Raw genomic sequence first — 11802 nt, 5'->3', positions numbered from 1 at the left:
GCTTGACGGCCTATTTATTATTGAGAAAAAACCCCAAACATACAAAAACCTAACCCTAGGAGATGAGACACCAAATTATGGGCCACGTTGGGATAAATTGGTACATCAACTTCCCGGGGTTGTAACTTTGGCTTAGGATCTATGTTTGATGCACACAATACCTCGTTAAAAACATCTATACGAGGGCTAAAATATATAATAAAAGATGTGATGTTGATTATTTATAATCATCGTTGGTGATTTTCCAAAAAACCATTGTTTAGGGCCTCAAAACGGATCCGAAAATTCAAGACCCGCAAAACTGTCAAAAATAGTAAATTGTGCTACAATTAAGGAAACTGAAAAACTAAAAGAAACAATGGTGGTGGTCCAAGTGGAATAGGTGGGTGGCCACCAATATCCACTTGGATCATTCTCCCCCCCGCAAGGAAGAAATGGTCCCCATTGCATTGAGTTCCTCCACGAGATGAGGAAACTTATGTTGAACTTGGTCCCTAGTGAACCACTTGCCTTGGAGAAGGAGTTGGCCTGCTTTGAAGACTCGATATAGTTGGATCCTTTGTCATTGGTTGTTCTTGATTTGTGTGTCCATGAACCAATCAGTTGTGGCTTGTTCCATGCAGTCTAGATTTAACTCTGTAGGAGTGAGTTGTTCTACAATGTCTGATGTGTCAAGCAATGGTGGGAAGTATGGTCGAAGGTGGTCCACATTGAACACTGAGTGCAGGCCAAGGAATAGGGGAATGTTGATCTCAAATGCATTATCTCCCACAACCTTAGTAATTGTGTAAGGACCATATTGGAGTGGTTTGGATTTCTGATAGGCTTCGGTAAGGCGTTCCTTCTGCAAATGCAACCAGACTTTGTCGCCCACCTGAAACTTGTGTGGCACTCGATATTGATCACATTGCTGCTTGAACTTGGAATTTGATATCTCCATAATGTTGTGGACCTATTGGTGGATGTGTTGGATGTTTTTAATAAATATAGTCGCTTTATCATCTCAGATAGTACATGTGTGGATTTGGTCTGCGTAGTCGGCATGACAACATCAATTGGACACAATGGTTAAAATTCGAGACCCACTTAAAATGGACTGAAACCAGTCGAGCTATAGAGAGCTCTATTATAACTATGTTGCATATATGGAAGACTCTCATCCCTGGTTCCAAGATGCTTGGAATTGTACATGTGGAGTATGTGCACTATTTTCCTATTAACGACCTCCATTTGGCCATCAGTTTGAGGATGGAAGACAGAAAAATTTGTGAGCTTGGTGTCCAATCGTGTCCAGAGGCTTGACCATAATGTGCCCAGGAACCTGCTATCCCGATTTGATATAATGGTCTGCGATATCCCAAAATTTAACCATACTTGTTCAAAGAAGAGTTTGGCAGTGTCCTCTATTGTGATACTCTTCTTGTAGGCCACTAATATAGCCATCTTCAAAAATCTATCCACGACAAAAAAAAATACATAGTCATTACCATGCTTGGTAGAAGGGAGGCCCAACATATAGTCCATGGAGATGGATTCCCACAACTGGTTGAGAGTAGGCAGAGGAGTGTACAGGCCTTTCTTCTTGATGGTTGGATTGGCGATGACATAGGCAGTGCAGGATCTGATATATTTCCCAACATCTAGTCACAGTTTGGGCCAATAAAAGTACTTTTATAATATAGCCACAATTTTCTCCGCACCGAAGTGTCCTCCTACTCGATTGTAGTGTGCCTCCAAAATTAGTTTTTCATGCTCACTTGAAGGAACACAAATATGGCCCAGATAGCATAATAATACGTCTTGGAGGTGGAAATCAGGAACATTCTTTCCATCTACTAGCATCTGGTATGTGGAGGCAAACTTTGGATCATTTTTGTATAGTTGCAGCCATCCAGAGGTCTCGTGAACACAAGAGTTGAGAATAGTAGTTAGTGTTGCAACTGGGGTTCGGTTGAGTCTGCAACATGATTGTTGCTTCCCTTTTTGTATTTAATGTTCAAGTGGAATTGTTTCATATATGTCGACCATATCTGATGGCAATCGTTCTGCAACTTCCCCCGTGTTTGTATAAACTGAACAGGTCGGTGATCGGTTTGGATGACCGTCTCCTTCCCTATAATGTAGTGCTTCCATTGTCGGCAAGCTTGCATGATAGAATACATCTCTTTATCATAGGTGGGGAACTTTCAAATTGTATCAGAAAATGTCTGACTATGATAGGCCACTAGATGCCCATGTTCGGTGAGGACTGCACCAATACCATAGTCTGAGGCATCTGTCTAGATTTCGAGTGGCTGCTACAGGTCTGGTAGTGTGAGTACTAGTGTAGAGCAAAGGTGGTGCTTCAACTTAACGAATGCCTTATATTGGGACATGGACCAAGAGAACTTTTATTTCGCCCTGCCCTTAGTAATTTGACTCAACAACCAAGTGTTATGGGAGAATCCCAACACAAACCTTTGAAAAAAAATTGTAAGGCCTAAAATGCTACAAAGCTCCATTAGAGTGGTCGGGGCTGGCCAATCCCAAATGACTTGGATCTTGGTTGGGTCCACATGCATGCCATGCTCATCTATGATGTAACCCAAGTATTGGACTTGGCTCATGCCAAAGGTGCATTTCTCCAAGTTGGCACATAGTTTGTGCTACCGAAGGGTTTGAAGGATATGTCGAATGTGTTGTAAGTGTTCTTCCCAACTCTTGCTGAAGATGAGGATTTCATCGAGATAAACCACCATGAATGATTTGGTGAAGGGCTGCAAGATGTCATCCATTAGCCTCATAAAAGTGGCAGGGGCGTTTCTTAGCCTGAAGGGCATAATCAACCATTCAGAAAGGCCTTCCTTGGATTTAAAGTCGGTCTTCCATACAATTGTGGGCTCGATTGGAACTTGGTGATAACCAAACTTTAGATCGATCTTGTTGAAATACTTGGCTCCCTTGAGTTGGTCCAGCAGGTCATCAATCCGTGGGATTGGATACTTATTCCTGACAGTGATTTTGTTTAAAGCCCAATAATCAAGGCAGAGCCTCCAAGTGGATCCTTCTTCTGTACAAGTACAATCGGGATCCCATAAGGTGAGGAATTTGTTCATGTGTACCCTTTTTGTAGCAACTCCCGGATTTGTATCTTGATCTCTTCGTTTTCTAGAATGAAGCGGTGGTATATCAGCCCGTTGGGTAGCGATGCTCCGGGAGTTAGATCGATTAGATTATTGACCTGACAATGCAAGGGTACCCTTGTGGGTGAGGAGAAGATGCCCATGTATTCTTCCACGACTACATCCACCCACTTTTACTGCTTGGAGGAACCCCTACCAGGGGCCATGGATGTGGCTACAACCTCCCCCTTACTTTGAGAGCAAATCAAAAAGAAAAAAAAAAATCCCAGTCTAGGAGATGACCTCACTACATTCCTTAGCAGAGATCAAAGAGATGGTGGTATATGGTGCTACCTTCGATATCTTGTAGAACTTAGTACCTAAAGAAATAATAAAAGAGCAGGGTCTAGACTCATATACATCATGTCGCTTCCATAAGTATGGTTGACCTAATAATACATCACACACTTCAAGAGGGGCAACATCACATAATACCTCATCTTTTAAGGGCCTGATGCTGTAGGGAAGGCAACACTTCTGCTTGACACGGAGATCACGTCCTTGGTGAAGCCACCTGATGGTGTACAACTGTGGATGTGTTGTAGTTGGTAGGCTTAGCTACTTCACAGCCTCTACTGAAATGAGGTTCTTTTGGCTCTTGTTGTCAAAAATGAATTGCAGCAGAGAACCCTTCACACATATGTGAGTGGAATAGGTGTTCCCCCTCTTCTGGATCTTCAGGATGGATCTTATGGGTCTTGGCGGTTTCCATAGTGGCGTTGGGCTCCGCGTTAATGATATGCTTCACTTTATCATTCCCCTTGTCAAGTTCTGACTCAGAGTCGGAACATGCGTTGAACTCAGAGGCCTTCAGCACGACCGCCAATGGCTGCTTGGCCCGACACTCACTTGTGTTGTGAGTGGAGCCCTTATGAAACTCACACCACTTTCCCATGTCCTTCTTTTCCTTAGTGGTGTTGTTGTTTAATTTGTGCTTCGGCGAGTTATCCAGGGTCACCCCGCCTTAGCTCTACCCTTTGCTCTGTGGTTTGGGGGTACCTTTCCCTTACTTCGGATTCGCAGATCCAAAGTCTCACTTTTTCTGTCTAAACTTCTACTCGATCTTGATAGCGTATCAGTACACCCTGCCGAGCGAGGAGATTTCCAGGAACTCCATATCATCCTGGATGTACCTGTGTAGGAAGTCGTGGTACTTGAGTGCCAAATGTTTCTCAGAATCTATGATACCCAACTTTGTGCAAAGGGTATGAAAAACATTTGTGAACTTTGTCACGTCTTGGTCCCTTCCCTGTCGCAATGTGGTCCACTTTATGTATTTATCCTCATAGCTCCTGATAGGGTTGTACTTCTCCTTGATGGTGTCCTGGAACGAATCCCAAGTGGGCGCGGCCGAAAATAGCGAGGGTGTACTTTCATCCTTCTTCTCACAATAGGTTTCTCACCTGTCCTTGATGTCGGGGGCGGCTTTGAGCAGAGAAAAAGTAATATTTTCCCAACTAGAAAAATCATGAACAAAAAATATCCTTCTAGCTTATTTAACCATTTATTTGCAGTGTCTGCATCATTTTGCCCCTCAAAAATGGGAATGTCAAAGTTAACTTGTACATTAAGGGGTGTGGTGCTTCTAGAGTAGCCGCTAGAAGTAGATGCGTCACCCTTGGGTAGCCGCTGAAGGATCTAGGCAAAGTTGTCCATCATCGCGTTCCTCTATTGCTCGAGGGCTTCTTTGAGCAAGATTTTGAAAGGATATCCTACCCCCATGTGTTGGCATTATGATACAAGTGTTGTCCTACTCAGATGACAGATCATAGTGCAGCAGGTCAGTAGCAAAGAGTTGATGATCAGACTACAAAGAATTTAGAAAGAAGAGTATATACGTAGGTTCACTATATACCAAGTCGCGTACATAAGCAGGTTATACGCAGATTCACTATGTACAAAGTCGCGTATATACACAGGTTCGCTATATACCAAGTAGGGTATACACGCAAGTTCACTGTATACAAAGACGTGTATACACGCGGGATTGCTGATCAAAAGTCGCGTATGCGTATGCACGCACTTTCATGCATGGAAAAGCGCGTACATGTGGGAAAGCTTATTTTTGGGTCCGTGGTATTTAGACCTATGGTTTTGGTCCTTGGTATTGCGTCCGAAGTGTTGAACCCAGGTATTGGGTTCCTAGTATTGGTTCTCAATGGTTTTTGGACCACGGTATTGAGTAAGGCCTAAGACTATAAAAGGAGAAGAAGATCATTAGGCAAAGGCATTGAGAAAGTCTTGAATATCTGATGAAGTATGAGATCTAGTATGCAGGTTATGGGTTCATGATGCTTTGCTTGATCTGAGCTAAGGAGGAATCTCAGCGGTAGATGGAGAACAAGATCTAAGGATAGATCGGGATCTAATGGCTTGGAATGAATCATCTCTATATGGTTTGATCATGTTTATTCTAGATCTGTATACTGACACATGTAATGTTCTGATCTGGGTATAACTTAAGTTTGAAATAGCTGCAACTCATGAATGAATATTTACAGATGTATACGCTAGTTGACTATGATAGAAGCGCATACATATGTAGGTTAGATACATCTAAGTAGCGTATACCATATGAGCTATGATGTTGAAGTTACAAGTGGTTCTGGTTGTTGATGACTGTTTACTGGTGTCAGTATTCTGCATAGTCAGTTTGGTTGATTGTGTTTAGCTTCAGTGTTGATGGATGAGATCTATAATGGATCAGGATCAGAATGACTTATCTTTATGTGATCTGATGAACTAGATCTGGTTGCTAACATACATATTATCTTTGTATATGTAATGATCTGGGTATGTATGAAGTCAGGAAGTGGAGTGAAGTTATAAGTAAGTAATTAATGACATATATGCTGGTTTGCCTTGGTGAACTTTCGTATACACGCTGGTTCGACACTTCCAAGTAGCGTATGCACTCTGATGCATGATTTTTGATGATACAGTTGGTTCTGAATATTGTTGCAGAGTTCAGTGTTGTGCTCTGTGTTCTGGTGACTGCATTTTGTTGACAGGGTTTCAGTGATTCAGTATTGGGTGATTCAGAGATTGATGATGCTAGTGTTGATTGATTGTGTGCTTCAATGATATTGATGGGTCCAGTATGAAAATTAGATGAAAAGTGGCCTTCAGATTATGATGTTGTGGTCCATGAGTATCCTGGAGAAAGAAAGAGAAGGTTGTAGCCTTTTGTAGGTCGGCACCTACGTACTAGTACATCAGCTAGTACAATAGCTAAGGGGGTGATAGCTCCCTTCCAGTAGCAGCTGGAAAACGAGTAAAGGTTGGACCATTTCATTAGGCCGGCACCTACGTACTAGTAAATGGATCGGCTAGTACAAGAGCTAAGGGGGTTGTAGCTCTCTTCCAAGAGAGTCTGGAGAACGAGAGAAGGTTGTAGCCTTCTGCGGATAGAAGCTTGCGTACTGGTATAATACTGCACCAGTACAGAACCATTGTAAAAGAATTTTCTTATTAAAAAGAAGATTGAGACGACTTGCAGCAGGTGGTTTTCACCCACATTGGGTTTCCACCTTACATCATGGTGTTCATGTGTGCTTCTTGTGTGTGATTATCTATTCTATTTTATTGCTCCTGATTACTGTTCATATGGTTAATGATGTTCTGATGCACTCATTAAGGATCAACTAACTGAATCATAAGTTTACTGGATATACGCTTGTTTCATTACACACAGTTGCGTATACACGCGGTTTGCCTTAACTGAAGTAGCGTATATGAATCTTAATATGGAAATGAAAAAGTTTTATTGATTTAATAATACTGATTCACCCCCCCGTCTCAGTATTATTTCCAACAGTCTTTCTTTTCTTTTTCCATGGGATGCCCTCGGGATTTGTGAGACTGGTCTTGCAAAGATTTGACCAGTTCAAGCCCTAACTCCTTATATCCCTACCTCGTTGGGGGCATGCAAAGAAAAACAGAGAAAGAGCATACCACTCTCATCCCACTGGTCTGAATTTAAATAGGAACACAAAAAATTACAGATATAACCATAAATATAGAGATGCAGCAGAAATAACACTTCATTTCATTAATATCAAATACTGAAATATGCTTACAAACAAAATGGAAATAAGACTAGCTCGGGCAATGGTAGCTTATCTCTGAGAAGAGATGTGGTGGCTACATGCCTCTAAACTGTGTTACAATGAGGCTTGAGGGCCTATTTATTATTGAGAAATAATGGAAAACCCCAAACATCCAAAAACCTAACCCTAGGAGATGAAACACCAAACTATGGGCCCCGTTGGGGTAAATTGGTACATCAACTTCTCGAGGTCGTAACTTTAGCATACGATCTTCGTTTGATGCACACGACACCTCGTTAGAAAGATTTTTCCAAGAAATACAACTGCTAACAACGAATATTGGGATCATAGTAAATATCCGTCGCCTGTGATTTTCCAAAAAAATGCCGTTTAAGGCCTCAAAACAGCTTCGAAAGTTCAGGACCCGAAAAACTGCCAAAAGTAGTAAATTGTGCTACAATTAAGGAAACTAAAAAACTGAAAGAAATAATGGTGGGGGTCCAAGTGGAATAGGTGGGTGGCCACCAATATCCACCTAGATCACAAAGGTCTAAGCAGGGTCTCCCCAATTAGTGTAAGGGACTAAGGGTTGAGTAGAGCTCCCCAACAGACTTGGTCAGAGTTTTGGCTAAAGACTAATGGAATTCCATTAGGTTGGAATTTTCCCTGAGTTGGGATTTTCTAGGGTATTTATCAATACTAAATTTCTTTATTTGTGTTTTTTATTAATGTTTATTTTACGTTGCCTTTTTAACATAACAAAAATGAATCCAAGCAATCCCATGGTTCATTACAAGTCAGTTTGATATGGAGATGCACATAGTCAAGGGACATTTAATTATAGATATGTTTTCACAATTTTTTTATTGTATCCCGCCCTTGCATTCATTTGTTGTTAGAACATTGATCCTATTTGTCACATATGTGTTCTAAAAGTAAATTGTAAGTATCAATTTACATTAGTTGTACTAAAAGTAAGAGTTGATTGTTAATGTTGGTATCAGTTTGTGCTACTATATTCACTAAAAGTTACTATATATATATAGGTAGCTATTCAAGTACAAAAACGAATCAGACTTGGTCACATAATTCAATCTATATATCTATATATCTATATATATCTATATATATATATATATATATATATATATATATATATATATATATATATATATATTGAATTATGTGACCAAGTCTGATTCGTTTTTGTACTTGAATAGCTACCTATATGTCCCTGCATAGTCTAAGGAGATGTCAATTTTACCCGGAAATCCATGGAAATTCTAGCATGATTTTGATAAAACTCACATTAAATTTTGGAAACCCTGGTTACGACTGTCAAGCTTCAAGATTTTGGGTGCACCAAGGGTTGTTGAGATGGTGCTAAAACTATTTCCACCATCAAAAACACACTTCAAGCACTCCTACTCTCATTTTTTTGAAAAAAAAAGGCCATATTCCTTCCATTTTTTGTCGTCGCGATGAAATTGTCACTCCATAGACAACGTCGTATGTCCTCAGGGTTATCATGGAAGCCTGTCATCATATGGAATGCCATACCAAAGTTCTTATTTTCTGACAACATATCAGTGTTTGGAATGAATAAGTACCTAGTAGCATATATATATATATATATAATGTGAATTCCGTGTCAGGTTGTTTACTGACAACTTATCAAAGTTTGACCAATAAGTATCTATTTACATACTAAACAATATTGGGGGGGACTTTGTTTAAAATATAGTTTTCTAATTAGGAAAATTGTAATTTTAAGTTTGAAAAAAATCATCATGTTCATTATATATAAATTAAATATATATATATATATATATATATATATATATATATATTATTTTTTTTCATATGTTGAACTTATTTTTCATTTTAACCAAAAGTTATTCAAATAAAAAAATAAAAAATTCAGTTGCAATGAAAAAAATAGAAAATCCACCCATGAAGCGTAGAGTAGAAGGTGATAAGGTGTGTTGTTAAGTTACTCTGTGATGTGAAGGTCACCAGTTTGAAACTCCTTGGGCAAAAATCCATTCATATTAAGGGTTGGTGTGGCCTAGGCTGGGTGCGATCCCCAAGTGATTTTGACGACTTAGATTCCCCTAGGTCGTTGTTTCTCAAGCCAAAATTATACACACAAAAGACAAAATCATTTATTAAATTATATATATATATATAAACAAACTTAAATTTAAATTTAAACACTATACAAATTTAAAAAATACAGGGTGTAAATATATATCATTAATGAATTTATTATTAATTGATTGCATAATATTTACTATCTTGAGAATTCTAATTTAATTATCAATAAATATTAGATGGATTGTAGAGATCTATCTTCCGTGGAATATGCAAGAATATTCATACTAGTATTCACACATTAATAATTAAAATTTATCTCCAAATTAGTTATGTTATTTTAGTTAATTGATTTCTAATTAATTAATTAAAAAATGTCATATCAACACAAGTCATATTGGGTATGTCGTATTCATAAGGCATGGTATTGTAACAAAAACTATTTACAAATTAAGAGTTTCTATGATAAAATGGAGGTGAATCTCCATGATCAAGCATATTGTTACATGTTTAAAATATATATTTAACTCATATATTAACTTTTTTATAATTAAAAATAATAAAAAATTAAAATAAAGTTATATTTAATCTTTGAATTCAAGCTTTTATGATTCATAGTGTTAAGACAATCACTAGTACAAAATAGTTAATTAATTACTAAAAAAATGACTAAAATTTGCATATATACGACTCTTTTTCAATCGGTGACCAGTGGTAGCTAATTTACAGTATCTTTATAACGCAACCATCTTTTAGTCGTTTTTAGCTTAGTCATTTATTGGTTGTCTCAATTTTATCTTCTAGTAATATATTTAGTCATTAATTGCCAAAATTAATGACCAAATATACAACAAAATATATTACTATATGATCACCCAAGAAAACCAATTAATGACCAAAGAAATATGACCAAAATGTTGGTCGTGTTATAAGATACTGTAAATTAGCTACTAATAGTCATATATATGCAAATTTTAATCATCGTTTGAAACCAATTAATGACCAGAGAAATATAACTAAATTTTGGTTGCATTATAAGATACTATAGATTAGCTACTAATAGTCGTATATATGAAAAATTTAGTCCTCATTTGTAATCACAAATGTATCATTTGTAGTAGTCATTTATCTTTTTTTGGTAGTTTCATGTTCATTATATAAACGACTAATTTAGTAGTTTATATTCATTTCATTTATTTTCATTAATAATCGTTATAAATAACTAATTTAGTTGTATATTCATTTTATTTGTGTTCATCATTAATCAATATAAACTACTAATTTAGTAGTTTTAAATTGATTTTATTGTTCATTATTAATCAACATAAATTAATTAATGTGATTTCGTGGCTAAATAAAAGAAAATGTCATACAATATGCATGTTGATCTAATATGAAAACACAAGTTACCTATGTTAATTATAATACTAAAAAATATCAAGTACAACTATAAATAATTTCAACCACAAATTATATTATATGAAATGTCAAATATTACAATATGAGTTTCCAACTTAATATTGGTTGGACTACAATTTACACATGAAACCTTGTTTCATCAATTCAAATTAACATTATTGTTGTGTTGCGAAGGCATTGCAAGTGAATTCACCAACTCTAAAAACTTGACCATCAGTCTGTATGTGTGTGTCTCATGTAGGATATTGGCTTTAAGAGTATCACTAGAACGGTTCTCTTCTCTCTCTTTTTGCATTTGTCGCTCCAGTGTTTTTGTTCTCCTCTTTCTTCAATTCTTGCTTCCTACCATCAATATTGGTTCCTCTTCTGAAAATGAAAGAAGATACAATGCAGATTATAAACCATGAAAGACGATGAACACTATAATATAAACAAAAGTAGATTATAAAGGATTTACACAACATATACCTCAACATTAGCAATGTCAATGCCATTTTTCTCCTGAAAAGTAAGAAACTCGAACAAGTTTTCTTCAGTTGGACAATGGTGGTTGTTATGTGTCCAGATGACCGGTATAAATAAAGAAAATGAAACGTCACAATAGAAAAGAAAACGTAAATAACTTAGTATTCAACCTTCAAGAAAAGCTTAGGCACAATCTTACCTAGTTATATGATACAAAATTTCCGGCTATAGATAACTTGTGAAAACAAATGGAAATAAAAGGACAACATGTAATAAATAATGTATGTTAACTAGTTGCAAATTGCATCATAGAAGAAAAAAATTCTCCAATGGCTACTCATACATTTGGGTGGGTAACATGCCCCAACATTCCATGATCCTTAGGGTCCATAAGATATAAACCTCCTACTGACATAATGATTCATTGGTTGCATCTTGGCCTTGCCTCTCCTTTGTGAGTCCAAAAAGTAAAAATAAGTCCATCCTGAACTAATTGTACTACATAGTATCATTTTCACATGCTATCTCCACATACCCACCAAAAATTTTAGATATTCCAAACAAATGGCATTTTAAAATTGTTTCTATAACTATGCCATTTACTTCCAATGTAT

The sequence above is a fragment of the Pinus tabuliformis genome, chromosome 4_2, assembly GCF_031772625.1.
Source record: "Pinus tabuliformis cultivar Carrire ecotype Pingquan chromosome 4_2, CPIR1, whole genome shotgun sequence".
NCBI classification, from domain to species: domain Eukaryota; kingdom Viridiplantae; phylum Streptophyta; class Pinopsida; order Pinales; family Pinaceae; genus Pinus; species Pinus tabuliformis.
Note: the sequence above shows the minus strand (reverse complement) of the source record.